At 39.6% G+C, this 19,232-nt stretch overlaps 1 protein-coding gene across 1 annotated transcript in view; it reads left to right on the top strand.

Moving 5' to 3' along the window:
- The first annotated feature begins 275 nt into the window (after positions 1-275).
- The window catches only part of LOC124277099 (matrix metalloproteinase-2-like), a 77,023-nt gene continuing 58,066 nt past the window's right edge, over positions 276-19,232 (top strand). Inside the window, exon 1 of the mRNA XM_046712755.1 lies at positions 276-374. The gene's annotated coding sequence lies outside the window, so the exon portion shown is untranslated. The remainder of the gene's footprint in view (positions 375-19,232) is intronic.

The raw sequence follows: 19,232 nt of genomic DNA, 5'->3' as shown, positions 1-19,232 counted from the left end.
CCAATCTCTGCGAAGAAGTGGCCATTTGATCAGTCACAGTCAAGTAATATTTGCAACTGCGGAACACTCGCTCATTTATGGCCGTTCATTTCCCTAGAGATTAATCCTAAATAGTATCTAACTTGCTTAACCATTCCGATCAGACGGCAGTGCATGGTCGTCGCTCGTCCTAGATTGGACCGTCCTGTGACTGCTGCTAGTCATTGTACAGCGAAGACAAAAGTTTGAAACTTTCATCCGGAGAGAAGACATCATTATAATTTCCCGCCCTTTCTTCCAGCAGCAGACGACAATCGCAGCTTCCAAAGTCCGGTCGGAGGATCATCGTCTGCAAGTTCTGAGGCTCTTCTAAGTCATCATCATGCTTGCGGGAGGTAAGCAAAGATGTTTATCAAAGATGCATGCGTTTTATCTAGATTTTCTAGGGTGCTTTTCGTATCCGTGTAAGGTCTGAAAACTGACGGACATATAGATTTTTTGTCCCACGCCATGCCTTGTGGCCAGGCATGGAATACATTTGGGTGTACTCTGATTGCTGCCAAGAATGTTTGTATTCATTTATACATTGCTTAGAGTGTTACTAGATAGACTCACTGGGGGGATTCTGCAAAAGAACCCTCTTCAGATCACCCCGCTACGAGTCCGATGTATTATTCATTGTTTTAATGTTTCGTTTTGATGGAAACTATTTATCTTACTTATTATATATAACATTTACATATTTTCAAAGGAAAAACGTAGTTCATTAATTTAACTCTGGACAAATAATAAACAGTATTATATCATAAACATCATAAAATTGTAGTTTTGAAAACTTGAAAATAATTTTCTTGAAAGAATATGTTGTCCAATATTATCAATTTAAGTATTCGCTCCCAACTGTTGCTTATGCTATATCACAATTCTGCTAATGACGATAACGAAATTGAAACTAGAGTATTGCATATCACGATGCGCTCTTTCAAAGCATTTGAACTGTAGTACATATTTTCCTGATCTTCTTAATAGTGTACAAGTGGTTTGATTAAAATTCTGTTTTCAAAATGTAGAGGTCTACAGTATATGTTCGGTTTTGGGGATGAAATGTCAGACATATGCAATGTCTAAAGTTCCATTATCTAAGGCAAATATACTATATTACCTCCAGTGCATTGTAACAAGTTGAATAGTTAACACATGTTGAATGTTTGCAAACAATGCTATTTAATATTTGTATTAATATTCAGATATTCCTATTATTCAACATAGTGTTTCATAAATGCATGCGGAAGATTTTATATATAGATAACAATTTTGAAATAAATGATCACAGCAGTTTACAAAACTGTAGTGAGACTATATACGTGTATTTGTGTAATAATGAAATAATGCAATATCAGAAATCCAATTCATTATTTATGTTATTCTTTCACCAGTCAAGATATAAAAAAGTATTGCATGATATAGAGATTTCTTAAAAAGAAACGATACAACCTTTTATGTTATTGTATTGCGATGTGTCCATGCAGATTCGGACATCGTTATCGAGCTGGACTGACCACAACCTAGCCACGAGAGGCCTGGTATTTACACCACATGTTGTGATAAGGGCCAGTTAACGTTATCGTTGTTTTCATTGTATATCTGGCTTCATACACTTATCTGTGTGCTATTTATCTATAACCTAAGGTAGATATTTTATTCACTTTTATCACAACACAGGATGCATACATACATATTTTTACTTGGTTGTAGTCACGCGTGATAGCGGTTTTTGAATCTAGTTCCAAATGCTGCTTCATGCTATAGACCAGAAGTTGTTATCCATAAACTTGTACATTCTCTTTGTATACACCTACTTCTGGAATGCCAATCAAACCATTACTGAGACTTGTTGCTCTTGCAAACGACTGTGATTTCTAAAGAAGGATTTCCAAATGCGCAAATATGTTAAATATGTGTATGACTGCAAAGTTGACTTTAACTAGAGTCAGGATGACCGGCCTGACAATTCGTTACTGGACTACCATCCCTGTATCAGAAGTTTGCAAGTAGCCTGTCTAATACAACGCGCCTGCTGCTAATTGGCGTAGTGACCAATCAGACAAGTGACCGTTAACTATCACTGGGAAGAATCACCAGAGTTGAGTCAGATGCTCAATACCCACCCCTGAAGTGAACAAGGGGTCCATTTCGTTTAATTACTCGTAAAAGAATAAGCGTTCGTTTTATATGTTTCGCGCGTGCCTAGAAAACATCGCGTGCCCATTGCGCTTTCTCCTAACAAGGACACAATGGAATAATTATCATATTATTCAGATTTGATGAGCAGCGTTCCTCAGAAAGGGCTAAGATTGCGACGCCTGTATTCACTGTGCATAAGACGATCTTCCTGTTGTTTTGTGGTATCATGTTTGAGTGTGGGTTTTAGTTTTGTATAAATGTTTTTCGGAATATGCTACGATGCAGCCGTTTCTGAGTTGGGTTGAAGGAGACGTATATCAATAAATATGTAGGATAAGTTTAGATTTTGATGTTGCATCAGTTCGTTTTATGAACAACTATTTCAATGCTTACATTAATACGCAACCTTAATAATTATTTCTGATAGATTGTGTTAATGTGAGATGCCAAATTCGTAGTGTCACTATTTTCATTAACCTTATTTTTAACACACTTAGGATCGGGGTGGGGGTTGATGCACGAATCTTGGTGTATTTGGTAACGATCTCCAGCAGTTACTAATGTAAGAGATGCACGAGTCTAGGTGCATTCGGTAACCGCTTCTTGCAGTTACACATGTAAAAGATGCACGTGCATAGATGTTCTCCGCCGTGGTATGGCTAGAATATTGCTAAATGTGTCGTAAAATCTCACTCACTCACTTCAACACACGCAACTCACTCACAATGCTGGTCATTTGTTGCATTAATTTGAGCTTGCCTATATTATATCGTTCGCATATGAATTTTTCATGTCCCTAATTTGCAATGACATGTACATCTTTATTATGCCTACATTATATCAAACCGATGGTGAAGGAAGTCCTCAAACACAGTAAATAGTAATTATACATTGTCTTGTACACTATACTTGGAGGTGATGTTCAGTAAACCGATAGCCCAGTGTTTTGCCACTCTCTCCTTCACATTATCTAATTTTCAATGGCATGACGATGAATTATTCATCTGATCTGCCACGACCCATACTAGTGGCAGTCAACCTGCCAGGCTGGGTTACATATTAAAGATAAACAGAACAGTTAGACATGGCCGTAGGGGAGGTCTAATGTAATCAGCAACGTCCTGAACCTTGTCATTCATTATGCGCGTCTCCATTTGTTCCTTTGATGTAATTAAATTTGGAAAGTTATGTACAGTAAACAATTCACTCTTGTGTCAATCATTTAGTGTTGTATTTGTCGCTTTCGTTGGAAAGTTATTTACAGTAAACAATTCACTCTTGTGTCAATCATTTAGTATTGTATTTGCCGCTTTCGCTGGAAGGTTATTTACAGTAAACAATTCACTCTTGTGTCAATCATTTAGTGTTGTATTTGTCGCTTTCGTTGGAAAGTTATTCAGAGTAAACAATTCACTCTTGTGTCAATCATTTAGTATTGTATTTGCCGCATGTTTAAATCGGTTACACGTGTAACAAATGCACGTGTATTCGGTAATCGGTTGTAGCAGTTACACATACATGAGATACACGAATCTCGGTGTAGTCGGTAACGATCTCCAGTAGGTACACACGTAGGAGTTGTACGAGTCTAGGTGTATTCGGTAACCGTTTCTTGCAGTTACTCATGTAAAGGATGCACGTGCAAAGATGTGTGCGGTAATTCGGTAACGATCTCCAGCAGTTTCACATATACGAGATACACAAATACAAGCATGATCTGTACTCTCATCTAGCAGTAACGCTTAACTGATGAACGAGTGGACAATGCAGTGCACACCTCTGACAGATACTAATGTACAGACACACGAGTCAGTGTGCCCTTTAACCGCTTCTAGCACTGACACACAGTCATTATTAATCTCAAGACAGTGACTTAATAATGAGCTGAAGGGGTTAAAACTGAACACTGTATCAGTCACTTGTATACTAAGTTTACAAACTATTTAAAGTATTACATACCAGCATTAGGGATCAGCATTAAACATTAGTGAATCAGCGAAGGCCGATTTCACAAATGGTTATCAACTTGATTATGATTCTTTCAAATGTACTTTTGACACACCTTAATAAAATTGTATTGTGTGTTTTCCATAAATTTCGTGTTGGGTGTTGATGACAATAATTCTACAATGTCTGTACAGGCTCTGTAATGAAGAGCCATCAAAATGCACTGTGTGATATATTTCCAAAAAAGACAACTAAAGCTACAGCTATGTTCCTGTACAAAGTCATTGCCGTACTACAGATTTAATGCCGTATGTTCGCAACAGAGCCACCACCTATTGGCAAAATAACCATTTTAAAAATAGCTGATGACGTTTATCCCTATCCTACCCCGTGCAAGGTCGTTGGGTCTGAACCGTGGTCAGTCTCACAGACCCTGAAACAAATATATCCGACCCATGTAAATTTATATTAGGTGGCAAATCTGAATACCTCATGTTTTTGAAAACGTATCTCCTTGTTCCTTTCGACTGAAAACAAGCGTTGACTTAAATACAGAACAAAACTTTAAGGCTTTCAGATTGGTTCGTTTGTTGTTTAACGCCGCACTCAGCAATATTCCAGCTTTTAGGCATTTAGAAATCACACAAGAATACAATTCCAGTTTGCTCAGGCGCTTAATGTTTTATGTGAGTATGCGACGTTGATGAATCGGCTGCAGATAAGGCCTGTTTAAAAGCAGTGGGCAAGAGTTGAATCTTCTTGTACTCCTGCTTGCCACATGTCAGTGGAGGTAAGGGTCAAGCTGGTCGAGGACTGATGAAAATTCATCGTCTCTGGTGATTAAACCCATCCAAATTGGACTGACAAATTAGGAACGGTTGAGCGAGGGAAAGGGGTTTGCAGTTTGACCTTGCACGATGGGGTCAAGAGAAGATCGTGATGGGAGATATTAGAGCCGTGACAACGACAAATAAGATTAAATGCATGGTAATTGTAGTTCGTTATCGGGATGAGGATGAGGATGACGAGAGATAATAGATAACTACAAGAGGAATTGCTTGTTCCAGTGCTGTTAAAGCGATCGTGGACAGCGATGCCCTGCTAATCTTGGTGATGATTACACTTGTCAGTGACATTCATCAGAGATATCGGGAACTTCTCGATAAGTCGCCTTCATGGTAGAAATATATTTATGGGAAAACATAATTTGTCAATAGCCGATGAATAATGGATACTAATAAAATAGTTATGGAAACCGTTCTCGATTGTATACATACATGTATAGAGCACCGTGGAGACAGGGGCACTTGGAGTTAATCGTGTAATGGGCTGCGCATAATAACCACGTCACTATTGGGGATCTATGTTATACATTGACGTGAAACAAATAGCGCCACAGGTAGCTTCCAGCAAGAAGGAGTGTAGCAAGGTTACTGTGCACTCCAGCCTTTCTTGTCATGTTATTTTGTCTTTTCAAGTGTGAAACTGGTTTTGGTTGTTTAGGTATGTATTTTTATGGTTCTTTGGTAATTGTTTTCTTTTGGTGGGCTGGGAAGTCTTTTAGCATCAAAACGAATGTAAGACTCTAAGACACACACACACACACACACACACACACACACACACACACACACACACACATACATATGAATAAAACAATAATTAAATTAAAAAATTGAAAAATTATAACCATAACAATAATAAATAAATGTGTCACTTTACCTGTTGTAACACTTTAAAAAAAGAGAATACATGTATATATATTACCGAATCGTTCACGGCGCTGTGTGACATTAGTGAGTGAGTTTAGTTTAACGCCGCCCTCAGCAATATTCCAGCTATATGGCGGCGGTCTGTAAATAATCCAGTGATCAACAGCATGAGCATCGATCTGCGCAATTGGGAACCGATGACATATGTCAGCTAAGTAAACGAGCCTGACCACCCGATCCCGTTAGTCGCCTCTTACGACAAGCATGGGTTACTGAAGGCTCATTCTGACCCGGACCTTCACGGGTTGCATGACATTGAAAACCTTCCGCTTTTGCATTTAAGATTATCTTTGAAGATTCAGCAGCTTCAGATGTGTAACAGACAATTCAGGTCCATAAGTTGCATAAGCATCCATTTTACTCCTGTTATAGTATGTATAATTCCTGTTCGATAGATCCTAATATAACAATACTTACAACCATATTGATCTAATGCATCAGATTTCTCGGACTAACCCTTAGTCTCTGAATATATGTAAGTTGATAGGAAAACTTAATTCCTTTCAATTGAAAAGGAATCCCAGTCAGATTGGGGATTCAGAACCTGGGGGGATCTGGACTTGCTTCATTTAGGGCTTTAGCATTGCAGAGTTGAGAGGAAGGGAAAATAGTGCGGTGCAGGGACTGTGAGACAAACTACATATGCCTTTACCATGAGCATCACAGATCGTGACAGTAAAGTATATTTAATTCATCTACAGTAATACATGTAAGTTGTTTGCATGTAGAACAGGGTCACAAACGATAGGCATAGGTTTTGAATAATTCATCATCATAATAATACATATATTCATATTATTAAAAGTTGCAGTTCATTGTAACCACTTAGTCTTCAACTATTTCATGACTGATTTTTTTCAGATTTCCTTCCTCTGTGGTACACACTGTTCTCACACTGTTATAGGCGACAGAACTTTTATAGACTTCACTAAATCAGTTTTGCTTCCGCCTTTCAAACTGTGTCACTAGCACCTTACATAGAGGTTACAGTGAGTAGAGGAAGTCCACATGCAAACACTTCCGATTAGTGATCCGACCGAGAGAGGAAGAAACGTGTGACGTCACTGATTTAATGTGAAATTGCACAAGCAATGTCGCTGGCCAGAGTTTCTTAAATACAAACAGATCTTGGATATATATAGGCATTTAAAGTTTACCGACATCACGGAGAGTCAAAGGTCAGGCATGTGGTCCACAGTTGCACGTGGTCGCCATCCAGGGAACCATCTGGGTCACGTGACTTTGACGTTCATGTGACGTAATTGAGGGGCTTCATCAACTCTTTGATTCTTTTGTAAAACAGACGTACGTATTAGAAAATATTTGTATATTGATGTTGATTGTGGAGTGGGGAAATGACAGTTTTATCTGCATATACGATTGTTTTGAATATCGATTAGGGACTTTGAAGGTGGCGGGAGGATAAAACAATTTTGTTGGGGAGGTGGGTCGTGCGGGGCGCTGCTGCATCAAAATCTGATCCAGTCACATGACCAAGGCATCCCAGCCTTGTAGAAATGAGCTTCTGACTTACCTAAACATAATCGTGCTTGTTTTTGTGTGTGTTTTTATGTATTTGAACTACCATTTTCTAGTAAATATGAGGAGGCTACTGAATCTGTGTTTCACATCTTGTCCATAACTGGGTGATCGAAACTGTTAATGTCTTCAGAGTAAAGTTCCCACGTTTGAAAGCTACCACGAGTCCACCAATGCTACGTTAAAGAGCACGTCCTCTTTGTGTCGAGGCTACCAAAATACACACGAACCATCCATATATTTTCACAGGAAATGTGTCTGAACAATTTTCATATTTCATTTATCAAGACAGAGATGCGTGTTATGCTGCGCAAACTCTCGGGGACGGGTTCCTCGTCACGTGGTCTGACTGTGGGGCGAGAACTAACCCAGACATGTTGTGTTTTTGTGAAAGTTAAGAACGCGGTGTGAATCTACTCTTGGAAATGTGGAGACAATTTCCAGTATTTATACAAAGAGCAGCCAAAGTGCTTTCCAATGCCTACCACCCGGGAATAATTCCCCGGCATGACACTGGAATCGTAGGTAATTTGGTCGCTTTTAGAATCCACACTTTAAAGCACAAACTGGCATTTGTGAATATTTCAGAAAATACGCCAAAGTGTTTTGAACGGTTTGCCTGGTCTGTGAGAGGGTCTTGCTGTTTATTGTGATTTTTTTCAGGATTTGAGCCTAAAATTAAATCATATAAATAATACCAAACATATAGAGAAAGACGTGTTAACAAATATTTTAATTCAATAATTACTTTAATGGCCCAGCACATTATCTTTAGGGGTTTTCTAAATGGAGAGCTTTATATTAATTTTTATATGTTTGAATTATGATTATTTTTTCTGTGGTGGAGTCATCTTTTGTGCTAATGGCTTTTAAATATAACAAGAAGTTATATATGTAATTTAACACCGCAATCAACATTATTCCAGTTAAATGACAGCGGCCTGTAAATAAGGCAATGCAGCAACTTGCAAAGTCGTTGCACGATCAACCCATTTAACCCACGATCAACCCGATCAATCCACGATCAACCCAATCAACCCACGATCAACGCAATCAACCCACGATCAACCCGATCAACCCAATTAACCCACGATCAACCCAATCAACCCGATCAACCGATCAACCCACGATAAACCCACGATAAACCCAATCAAACCTCGATCAACCCAATCAACCCAGGATCAACCCAATCAACAAACGGACAGACACGAGTTTATTTAATGGACCACTTGATCGTACGACCGGGAGAGGTAGCAGAACGCCTTTTCTCAAAGCTATCATAGCTAATCGACTTTCGTGAACACATGTCGAAGTATCAGAGGTACGATGGCGTTAACGTGTAAATGGATTTGTCGAATTGGAAACAATTCTATCGTTGTGTGTAAACATACAATCTGTCTCTCAGATCCTAGAAAATAAATAAGAAATGAAACTATCTCAAAGAATGATTTGGCAATTTGGATTACCTCAACTATATGCTGAAATTGTTGTAAAATATGTTGTAAAATATACACATGCTTGCATACAGACAGAGGCAGATTGAATTACGATCGCGTTTACTCTAAAAGGATTTTTCGAACGGATCATTTGGGAAACACTTTCATGTATGAGGAAACCAACAATCTTTCTCCCATATCCTTGAGAATCTATCTCGAAATGAACCTATTTTAAGTCTAAAATGATTTGGCTACCCAAGAATACCCCAGCTTTATGCTGAAGCTGTTCTCGACTCTATTGTGGTTTTATTGTATATTGTGTGAATATAAATTATGTTATGTATGAGGGAAACCAAACACTGAGACATACTAATATCCTACATCAATCCTGGTTTCATGCAATCAAGTCTGTGCACTGCACGACCGCAACAGATGCTACATGCACGTGCATCTGTCGCCGTCTTATTACCTTTCTTACAGCCGGCACCTAACACAAAACCAGGAACTGCGCCCAGAACAATGGAACGTCAATGTGGAAAGTACTTTCTATGTAGATTGACAGTGACGATAATGGAGAAAGATGTTACAATCTGTTCTGAACATGTGAAAGGAAACTTATTTACATTATTGAAAATACATCACATGCATCAGTGGTTCTTTGAATAGGCAAGCTCAATACCATAACTTTGTTGATTGTTTAGCTGACAGGCATTGATTCCCATTCGCCACGCCCAGCGATGTCGATCTATACATACATAAGTACATTTTACGACACTTTGGTAAAATATTATCAACTTAATCTGATATGATTCCGGCTGCGATCCTGTTGACATGAAGGTATCAATGTAAAGTAAATATAGTGAGTGAGTTTAGTTTTACGCCGCACTCAGCAATATTCCAGCTATATGACGGCGGTCTGGACCAGACAATCCAGTGATCGACAGCATGAGCATCGATCTGCGCAATTGGGAACCGATGACATGTAGCAACCAAGTCAACAAGCCTGACCACCCGATCCCGTTAGTCGCCTCTTACGACAAGCATGGGTTACTGAAGGCCAATATTCTAACCCGGACCTTCACGGGTCTAAAGTAAACATAAAACGTTGAAGTTTGAAATACCAACTTTCGCTTTTCCGAAGAAACAGTTTGACTTTGTCGTAAAAGGCAAAATAGAGGTGATAAATTTATGAATTGATCACTGTATATCAATGGTGACACCAGGTGTTCACTAAACGACAGACGTGACCGGATGTGGCCATCAGCGTTTGACGTGATTTATCCCCGACATCTGTAGGCGAGGAACAGAAATGTGAGTGGCTGAAGTAAAAGTAAAAATCGACCGTCATACAGTTCGATTATATAAAACAGTAAAACATCTTCAGTATCACCGGCTTGCGTTTCAAACAGATGGTTGTGACTATTATACGACACTAAAACTCAGAAACAGAACAGCCTAGAACACAATGTTACATGCATCGCAACTCAGTTTGTCGAGCGACAGCTGAAAGGAACTCGAAGTACGTTGTATGCTTGTTCTTTCGCTACAGATATACTTAGTTTTGCCACATTGATACACCCTGGTACTGATACACTGCACTGAGTATATCACAAAACGTCACCCAATGTAAGGATTTCATAACTTAGCAGTCTCTCCACCTTGTGGAGATCCTGTAAATTAGGGAGGGATTATGTAATCTTTTTTGGCCGTTTATCTATCCTTCTTATGTTAAATTTAATCCTGGAAGATAAACAAAATATATATATTTACCTTCCCAATAATTATAATTTGATAGGCCATGAAAAGTTTTGAACGATAGGATCCTGCTTTGCCGAAGGGACGTTATTCGGTACAGCGAAATGTTGTGGCAGGACGACAGGTTCAGAAACGCGCGCAACCCACGTAAGAACATTGTTTCCAAGTTCATGACACGTATTAAGATGTTGGTATCAAATAAGGTGCATAAGTACAGTTACTCAGCTTCAGAAGCTGCTGTTGTCTTCCCTATGGTGATGCTTCAGCTCTCTTGAAATCGATAGTGTATCATTTAGTACATAATCCGCAGCTATGTAAACACTCAGCACTGACGAAATAATGCCACAGTAATATACATCATACACCGTTCCTGGTTATGATAATATCGCTGAAATATGAACATTACAGGAATTGTCTGGAGAACAAAGTTCGGCAGCATCTGTGTAGCGAGGTCATGGCCTCACGTGTATCAGCTCTGAGTCAGCGGTATATAGCCTTCATTATGTCATAATCATATCTTATCTCTCGCATAGCACACCAAGTAACTTGCCTCCATATCTCCAAAACTGCAGCATTGGCTTCATAGTGTGCATGTTTATGTAAGTCGGCTCCTGGTGCGCGCTTTGAGCTGCAACTGTTGCTGGTACAGGTTAGAGGATGCATATTTCCCCATCCGTGCATATTTCTTTACACAGGGATTATGCAACTGCTTTTTTGTGTGAGCAATCATGTAGGGATGATTTGATAATTTGTGTATTTACTCGTATACTAGTGTTGCTGGGTGGGGTGGATTTGGATGGGGTTGGATGCCATCCTCCCAAAACGCAGACCCGTTAAAACAACACTTGTTATGGTTGGTTGCATCCATGTTTAGTAGGCTGTACCCTTGATTAAGAAAGATGGTACCACCCATGTTTGGATGGAGTTGGGTGGAGTTGGGGTTGGTGAATCCAAGATCATCGCTGATTGGGATGCTAGTTTTTCAGCATTATACAAGTGCATTGTATACGTTAGTCTGTCTCACGGTTCCTGAACCGCATTATTTTCCATTCTGCCTAGACCTGACTGCAATGACAAAGTCTTCAAGGAATCAAGTCTAGATACCCTCAGGTTATGAATCTCCCTTCTCACTGGGATTCATTTTTAATTTAATAGGAATTGTTTGTTTGTTATCAAAATTATAGATATTCAGAGACTAAGCGTTAGTCTATCTATATGCTTGTCGTAAGAGGCGACTAATGGGATCGGGTGGTCAGGCTCGCTGACTTGTATGACACGTCATCGTATCCCAATTGCGTAGATCGATGATCATGTTGTTGATCACTGGATTGTCTGGTCCAGACTCGATTATTTACAGACCGCCGCCATATGGTTGGAATGTTGCTGAGTGCGGCGTAAAACAACAACAAACATCCAACTTAATCGTACGCCTTTAACAGAGTAGTTTACATGCAGCGTGTGTATTGCACAAGGCGCTGTTCAAGACATCTGCATGTTGCCATGGTAAAAACGTCATAACGAAATATTGCAAAAAACATGCAAAGGTATCTGGGACAAATCCATGCCAGGTGTGTTGGCGTGTCATCACCATCAACTTCATCTACGTTGTAAACATCAACGACCTGCCTCACAACTACGTTCCCTCACCCATAACGCTGACACGGTGTGGTATAACTGTCATTAAACCTACTAAACGCTGCTATAGTAGCTGGGTTTACAAACGCGTGATGATCTTTTCCTGATAATTGCGATAAGAAGTAACATGTTTATTTTCCTACGTCGTACGTAATCTGGAAAAGTGTTGATTGTCTTTTAAATGAATCAGTACTTATCGTGCGTAATAACACGCGTACGTGTAAGAATCTCGTCATCCAACGTGAGACTTCACGCCATGGAAAATGCAATAAGAATCATGACTTGATAATGGCAACATGCTTTATCATTTCATAAAACGTACACGTAAAACGCCAGTAAAATCACGTACAACGTAATTGTATATTTGAGATATGTCAATCATTCCACAATACATACAGTCAGGAATAAACGGTTATAGAAAACACAGAACCCACTGTGTAGCGAGTTCATGGCGCGACATGAAAAGTTCAAATTTCTTTGTTGACCTTCCCACTCTCTCTGGTCCAATCTGCCGGTTAATTTAAAACGCTGATGTCATCGACGTGTTAACAAAGGCCTCGGTACATCTATACCCCCGACTCAGCAAATCTCTGTTTTTTCTATTACTCACATACGTGTTATGCCATTTGCTGACATTCTCGCAGCGATTCCAGAAATCCAGGCACAAGGGAAGGCAACAGAGCCCCTTATGTAATCATTAGGCAACGGCCGTCACATCGTGGAAGCACGGTAGGGCGAGGTGACCTTGAACTTGGAACGCAATGCACATACATGTGCGTCAGGTGGAGTGTTTGACGGTATCGCACTCGGCTCCAGAATAAGAATGGTATATTTAGCTTCGTGAAGCACATGCATTGCTTTCCGGATTTTTAAAAGGAACTTAATTCCAACTTCTTGCGGTAAAGTACTTTTGCTTACTGTGCAAATATTCACAGTATTTTGTCCTTGAGTCGAGATATCACTTGTTGAAAGCTCTTCATTAAAGCTACAATATGCAAGTTAATATAAAATGTATAAACCCAAAAGCAAATATATATTCATAGTAATTTCACCAATGCATCCATGCATCACTGTACCAGTGAAGGTCCGGGTTAGAATATTAATCTTCAGTAACCCATGCTTGTCGTAAGAGGCGACTAACGGGATCGGATGGTCAGTCTCGCTGACGTGGTTGACACATGTCATCGGTTCCCAATTCCGCAGATCGATGCTCATGCTGTTGATCACTGGATTGTCTAGTCCAGACTCGATTATTTACAGACCGCCGCCATATAGCTGGAATATTACTGAGTGCAGCGTAAAACTATCTCACTCACTCACTCACTGACTTAAGTGGGCGTCGAAATGGGGCAAATATAAGTGTAACGATAACATCAATGACATTAAGTGGATGATTAGTTTTTTATTTTAGTGTAACAGAATAAAAGATACTTTAAAACAAGACTCAACACGCAGGACAATGTTACCTGCACTTGAAGGAACATATAATTCACATAGAGCGTCCGATGTCGTGAGTCAATCAATCAATCAATCAGTTTATTGCATGAAGGCCAGAGGCCCATATACAAAATAAATATGTATGATATGTACAGCATATACAACATGCGACACACACGTTACATTGAATCTCTTCTCAATATAAGCACGTTATAAATAAATAGAGCTACCTTATACTGTAACAGGGATGCTTTACATGAAAGTATTGAATACAGTTTTGTAGCATTAATGTTTGATTGTAGCCATTGTGGAAAATACAGTTGCCTTAAATCATTATATGCAGGACAAAGAAATAGAAAGTGTAATTCATTCTCTACAGTATTACAAAATGGACAGAACCTTTGTGATTTTATAATAGATGAATATCTTCCTTGATTGATATATAAATCATTTAGGCCAAGTCGAACCAAGAGGTCTGCCGAACAATCGTACATTTCCGCTCCTAAACGTTCGCGAAACTTGCGTTACGATAAGTCCACTCTGCAGACTCGGAAACAACTACATGTATATCCACTACAGCCCATGCATGTCTATAGCAGTTGGAATGTCTAGAGCATTGCAGTTTCTGAAAATAGTGAAACCACCTTGGCTCCTTGTATGATATTATTAAGTTAATTTAGAAACTATTTATTTCTGTAAAATATTTTTCATTTCTGAGACAAGATGTTAGACTACGTTATGATCAATTCCAATATACATTCCATGCCTAACAACAATCGCGTCTCTACCAAAGACGGAATACTGTTGAATGCGAAATAATAACATTATGTTAGACAGACTCGAGCTGCAGGCAGACACGGGGCTTCTCGTTTAACATATTTTGATAAGAGAAACCCTTCGAATATCGTCATGGCGTCTTGCAGCAATCTGATCGGTCGCGGTAGGAGACAGGCAGCCTATGTGAACACAGTGAACAACACAATACTCTGAGTCATGTTGTGTGGAGTTGATAGCATAGCAGGACAACAGCATTGATAGCATTGGCTTGCAAACACATTGATAGCATTGGCCTACAAATACATTGATAACATTGACCTGCAATTAAATTTGTAGTATTGGCCTACAAATACAGAGATAGCATTGGCTTGCAAATGCATTGTTAGCATTGGACTGTCAGCTTCATAGCACTGGCCTGCAAACACATTGATAGCATTCGCTTGCAAATACATCGATAGCATTGGACTGTCAGCTTCATAGCACTGGCCTGCAAACACATTGATAATATTCGCTTGCAAATACATCGATAGCATTGGACTGTCAACTTCATAGCACTGGCCTGCAAACACATTGATCGCATTGGCTTGCAAATGCATTGTTAGCATTGGACTGTCAGCTTCATAGCACTGGCCTGCAAACACATTGATAGCATTCGCTTGCAAATGCATTGTTAGCATTGGACTGTCAGCTTCATAGCACTGGCCTGCAAACACATTGATAGCATTCGCTTGCAAATACATCGATAGCATTGGACCGTTAACTTCATAGCACTGGCCTGCAAACACATTGATAGCATTGGCTTGCAAATGCATTGTTAGCATTGGACTGTCAGCTTCATAGCACTGGCCTGCAAACACATTGATAGCATTCGCTTGCAAATACATCGATAGCATTGGCCAGCAAACACATTGATAGTATTGCCCTGAAAATATACAGAATACAATGATGGCATTGAACTGCAACTACATTGATAGCATTTGCCTGCAACTAAATTGATAGCAACGGCCCACAACTACATAGCATTGGCCTGCAAACACATTGATAGCATTGGCTCGAAAAATAAATCGATAGCATTGGATCGCAAATGCATGGATAGTATTGCCCTGAAACTACAATGATGGCATTCAACTGCAACTACATTGATAGCATCGCCTGCCACTAACCTGATAGCACCGAGATTGATAACATTGGCTTTCGACTGCTTCGATTGCATTGTCTAGCATCTAAATTGACAGAATTGGTCTGCAACAACATTGGTAGACTAATGCTTAGTCTCTGAATATATATAATTTTGACAGTAACAAACAAGCCCATTTAAATTGAAAAGGGGCCCCAGGGAGACCAGAGATTCGGAGCCTGAGGAAATCTAGACTTGATTTGTTGAGGGTTTTAACACTGCAGGGACGGCTAGGCAGTAGGGGAAATAATGTGGTTCAAGGATTGTGAGACAGACTACAACATTGGAAGTGTTGGCTTGTAACTACATTGATAGCATTGGCCGACAAATACATTGTTGGCATTGGCCAGCCACTAAATTGATAGCATTGGCCGACAAATTCATTGATAGCATTGGCAAGCAACTAAATTGATAGCATTGACCGACAAATACATTGATAGCATTGGCGTGCATCTACAAAGACGTACACGCAGGCGTATGTACTTCAAATCAGACAAGCGAACTCGATATAACAGCAAAGTGGTGCAAAAACACCATCCTCCCTTTGCGGCCATTTATTTCTCGGGACACATGAAAAACGGTCATGTTTCCAGAAACTGTAAAGCTTCTCCTGGTCAGATCTACCACACGCAAACAGAAATAAGTAGCCTCTCGGCTTGTGGGCAGATCCTCCGAGACCGGATGGTCCGTTTCCACAGTGCAGGATTTGCCATTCCTGGAGGTGCACCTGTAGATTGGACGTTGTCCAACACACCTTCGGATGTACAAAGGCTGTTGCTGACATCCCCAATAGCGCAGGTGATGATTGTTTAACCTCGGGCAATCAGGCAGAATGTAGGTGAGGCGAGGTATATACAAATATGTTAGCACTTGCTTAGTAAGAGGATAGTCTTGTTGGAGACGGGTGTCTTTAATCTTGGTATTTAAGTAGTATTTATGTTATATCATTGATATAATATGAAAAATATTAACATATGACAAAATAATACATATTATACATTGTTCTTAGATACAGTCCGTGTATTTGACTGGGTCAAGACTGGGTAACACTGTTCATATTCTACTGTTTAAAGGGGCGGTGGTGTGGCCCAGTGGTTTATGTGAAAGCTCGTCATGTTGAAGGACCGGGTTCAATTTCCAACATGGAACAAGGTTCCATGAGATCCCCATTGTCATATTTCAAACATATTTACAAAAATCGACGTAAATGGACTGATATGTTATAAAACAAATTCTTTCATTTATCTCACAAGTGCATCCTTATGGAGCAATTATGTGCAAAGCGCACTGGTCACTGGACATTTTAACTGAATTTTACTTTAGAGCACTATGTGCGCCGGTCAGTTTACACTCAGATTCTGAAAGGGATTGGCGATAATTACATTATCTTTAATGAAAATTGCTCGTTTATCAATCGATGGCGTGTACGGGATGATACGCCACGCGAAGAACCAATATCCCTCAAGACGCTAATTAATAATGTTAAAACCGTACAGAGAGCATACGTCCGTACCATTGACTATCTGACACTGAGGTAGACAGACACAGCCGTGCAATCAGCCGGGCTAAAGAACGAGTGCACTTGAAATTGAATTTGACCCAAAATGTACAAAACGTTACGGTCGTCCATCACTGCCAACCTAAGGTCCAAAACATTATGATACTCACATCGAATACATCACCATTTAATAGCCGTTTCTTATTTGCTTTGGGCCGGGCGATGGGGTAGCCTAGTTGTGAAAGTGTTCGCCCGTTCGCGGGTTCGATTCCCCACATAGGTACACTGTGTGCAGCCCATTTCTGGTGTCCCCTGCCGTGGTATTGATGTAATATTTCTAAAAGCGGCGTAAAACTTAACTCACGCACTATCTCTTATTTGTTTCACTCGTGACAACAATCTAACATGGGTGTATAGTTTTTTTGCCGGCAATCAATCTACCATTGTATTCAGTCAAAAGGTCTTAGGTCCACGTACATAAATGTTACAGTTTAACGCAGTTGTGAGTTGAGTTTCAACTATAGTTCACAGCAGTTATAGGACCTTTGTAAGTTCAAGGCGTTTTTAATGAAATTAGACAAAGATTTGCCCGGAAATTCAGTAACATGGTTAGGCGGCTGACTTTGTGTGCTGGCGATTAGGTGCCTGACTCTGAGGGTGTGGGTTCGAAACCCGGATGGGACTCAACCCAACAAAAGTACTAGAATCTGTACTTTACTAAGAACCAAGTATAACATATGTTATGAGTCACATTTCTAGAGAAGTAGAAGTTGAACTTGAATGGAGTTTAAGTATGATTACTGATTTTATAAAGCGACGTTCTAAAGACAAATGTCGATTAAGGAGGTTTCGTTCCAGACAAAGTAATCTTGGATTACAACTACGACACAGGATATTTTAAGTCTTAAACAAAGTAATAATTAATGTTTACCGAAATTCCTTGAAATTCATAACGGGAAAGGCTAGTATCATCACCCACACATGGTTCATGAACATGGAAGAATTATAATTACCAACAGCAAATTAATTTGTACAGCACAAACTCATATCTGGTACCACATGGTTGTTCGTTGTAGATACTGTAGGTGCACAGATATTATTACAATTACTGAAATAACGCAATTATGTCGAATGCGGACAATAAAAGCTAATTACTATCATTACTGCTTGTACAATGACCGGCAATTAAGTTATCCGCTTCGCTGCACAAAAGACCTCCTCCGAGATTTCAATCACAATCGACACATGGTTGAGTGTGGACAAGGGACCATTGTTTTTTGTTCAGTTTAATTTTACCCCTAACAAAGGTTGTGTCTGTGGACTGCGAACCCTCCGCAAGCCCTCCACTCGGACCTGTCACCACGTGGTCTCCATATGCTCCGACATTAAATGGCAATATAAACACGGATGTAGAAACTCGACTTTGCCTTATTCTGCTTCACAGATGTTCAGATGTCTGTTTCTTTAGGGAAATTTACAAGTCATTCCAACATGGCTTTGTTTTGTTTTCATCCGATGAGAACGACATCCCGCTTTTGCTAACACGGCAAGTTAACATAGCACGGTGTAGATATTCCTTTGACGCCCTCTTCTGAATAAGCAAACAGTCATTCTACTCTCACAGTGCGTTGCCCTCACGAAGCTTGTTATCGATTCAGTTTTTTTGTACTGCCATGAATTATCATTGCTGTAATATTAAATATCACGTATTTTTTACATACGACATTATATTTGAAATACGGTTAGTGGGGGTCTTTATAGGCAGTTTGTGGGATTGGTCGACTGCTGTGATGCGATGATAATGATTATCACGTAATTGGAATGGAACTCAACACGCACTGACTGGAGAATAGCTGGATATATACCAAATACATTTGACATAATACAATTCAAGTTAGCAAATTTCCGTATACAACCATTTGATATAGAAAACGTAATGCTTTGTAATACAGAAAATAATAATAATAAAAGTAACAAACTAATAATAAACGCCGCAGGATGTGATAGTCATCATCAACCTGAAATTGGTTAATATCTACTGGGAGAATATTTCATATCTATAAATAATGAGACATAAATAATTTTGTAATATCCAT

The sequence above is a fragment of the Haliotis rubra genome, unplaced genomic scaffold, assembly GCF_003918875.1.
Source record: "Haliotis rubra isolate DU_JTF1 unplaced genomic scaffold, ASM391887v1 Scf218, whole genome shotgun sequence".
In the NCBI taxonomy this organism is placed as follows: Eukaryota; Metazoa; Mollusca; class Gastropoda; order Lepetellida; family Haliotidae; genus Haliotis; species Haliotis rubra.
Note: the sequence above shows the minus strand (reverse complement) of the source record. Positions and strands in the feature narration are given on the sequence as shown.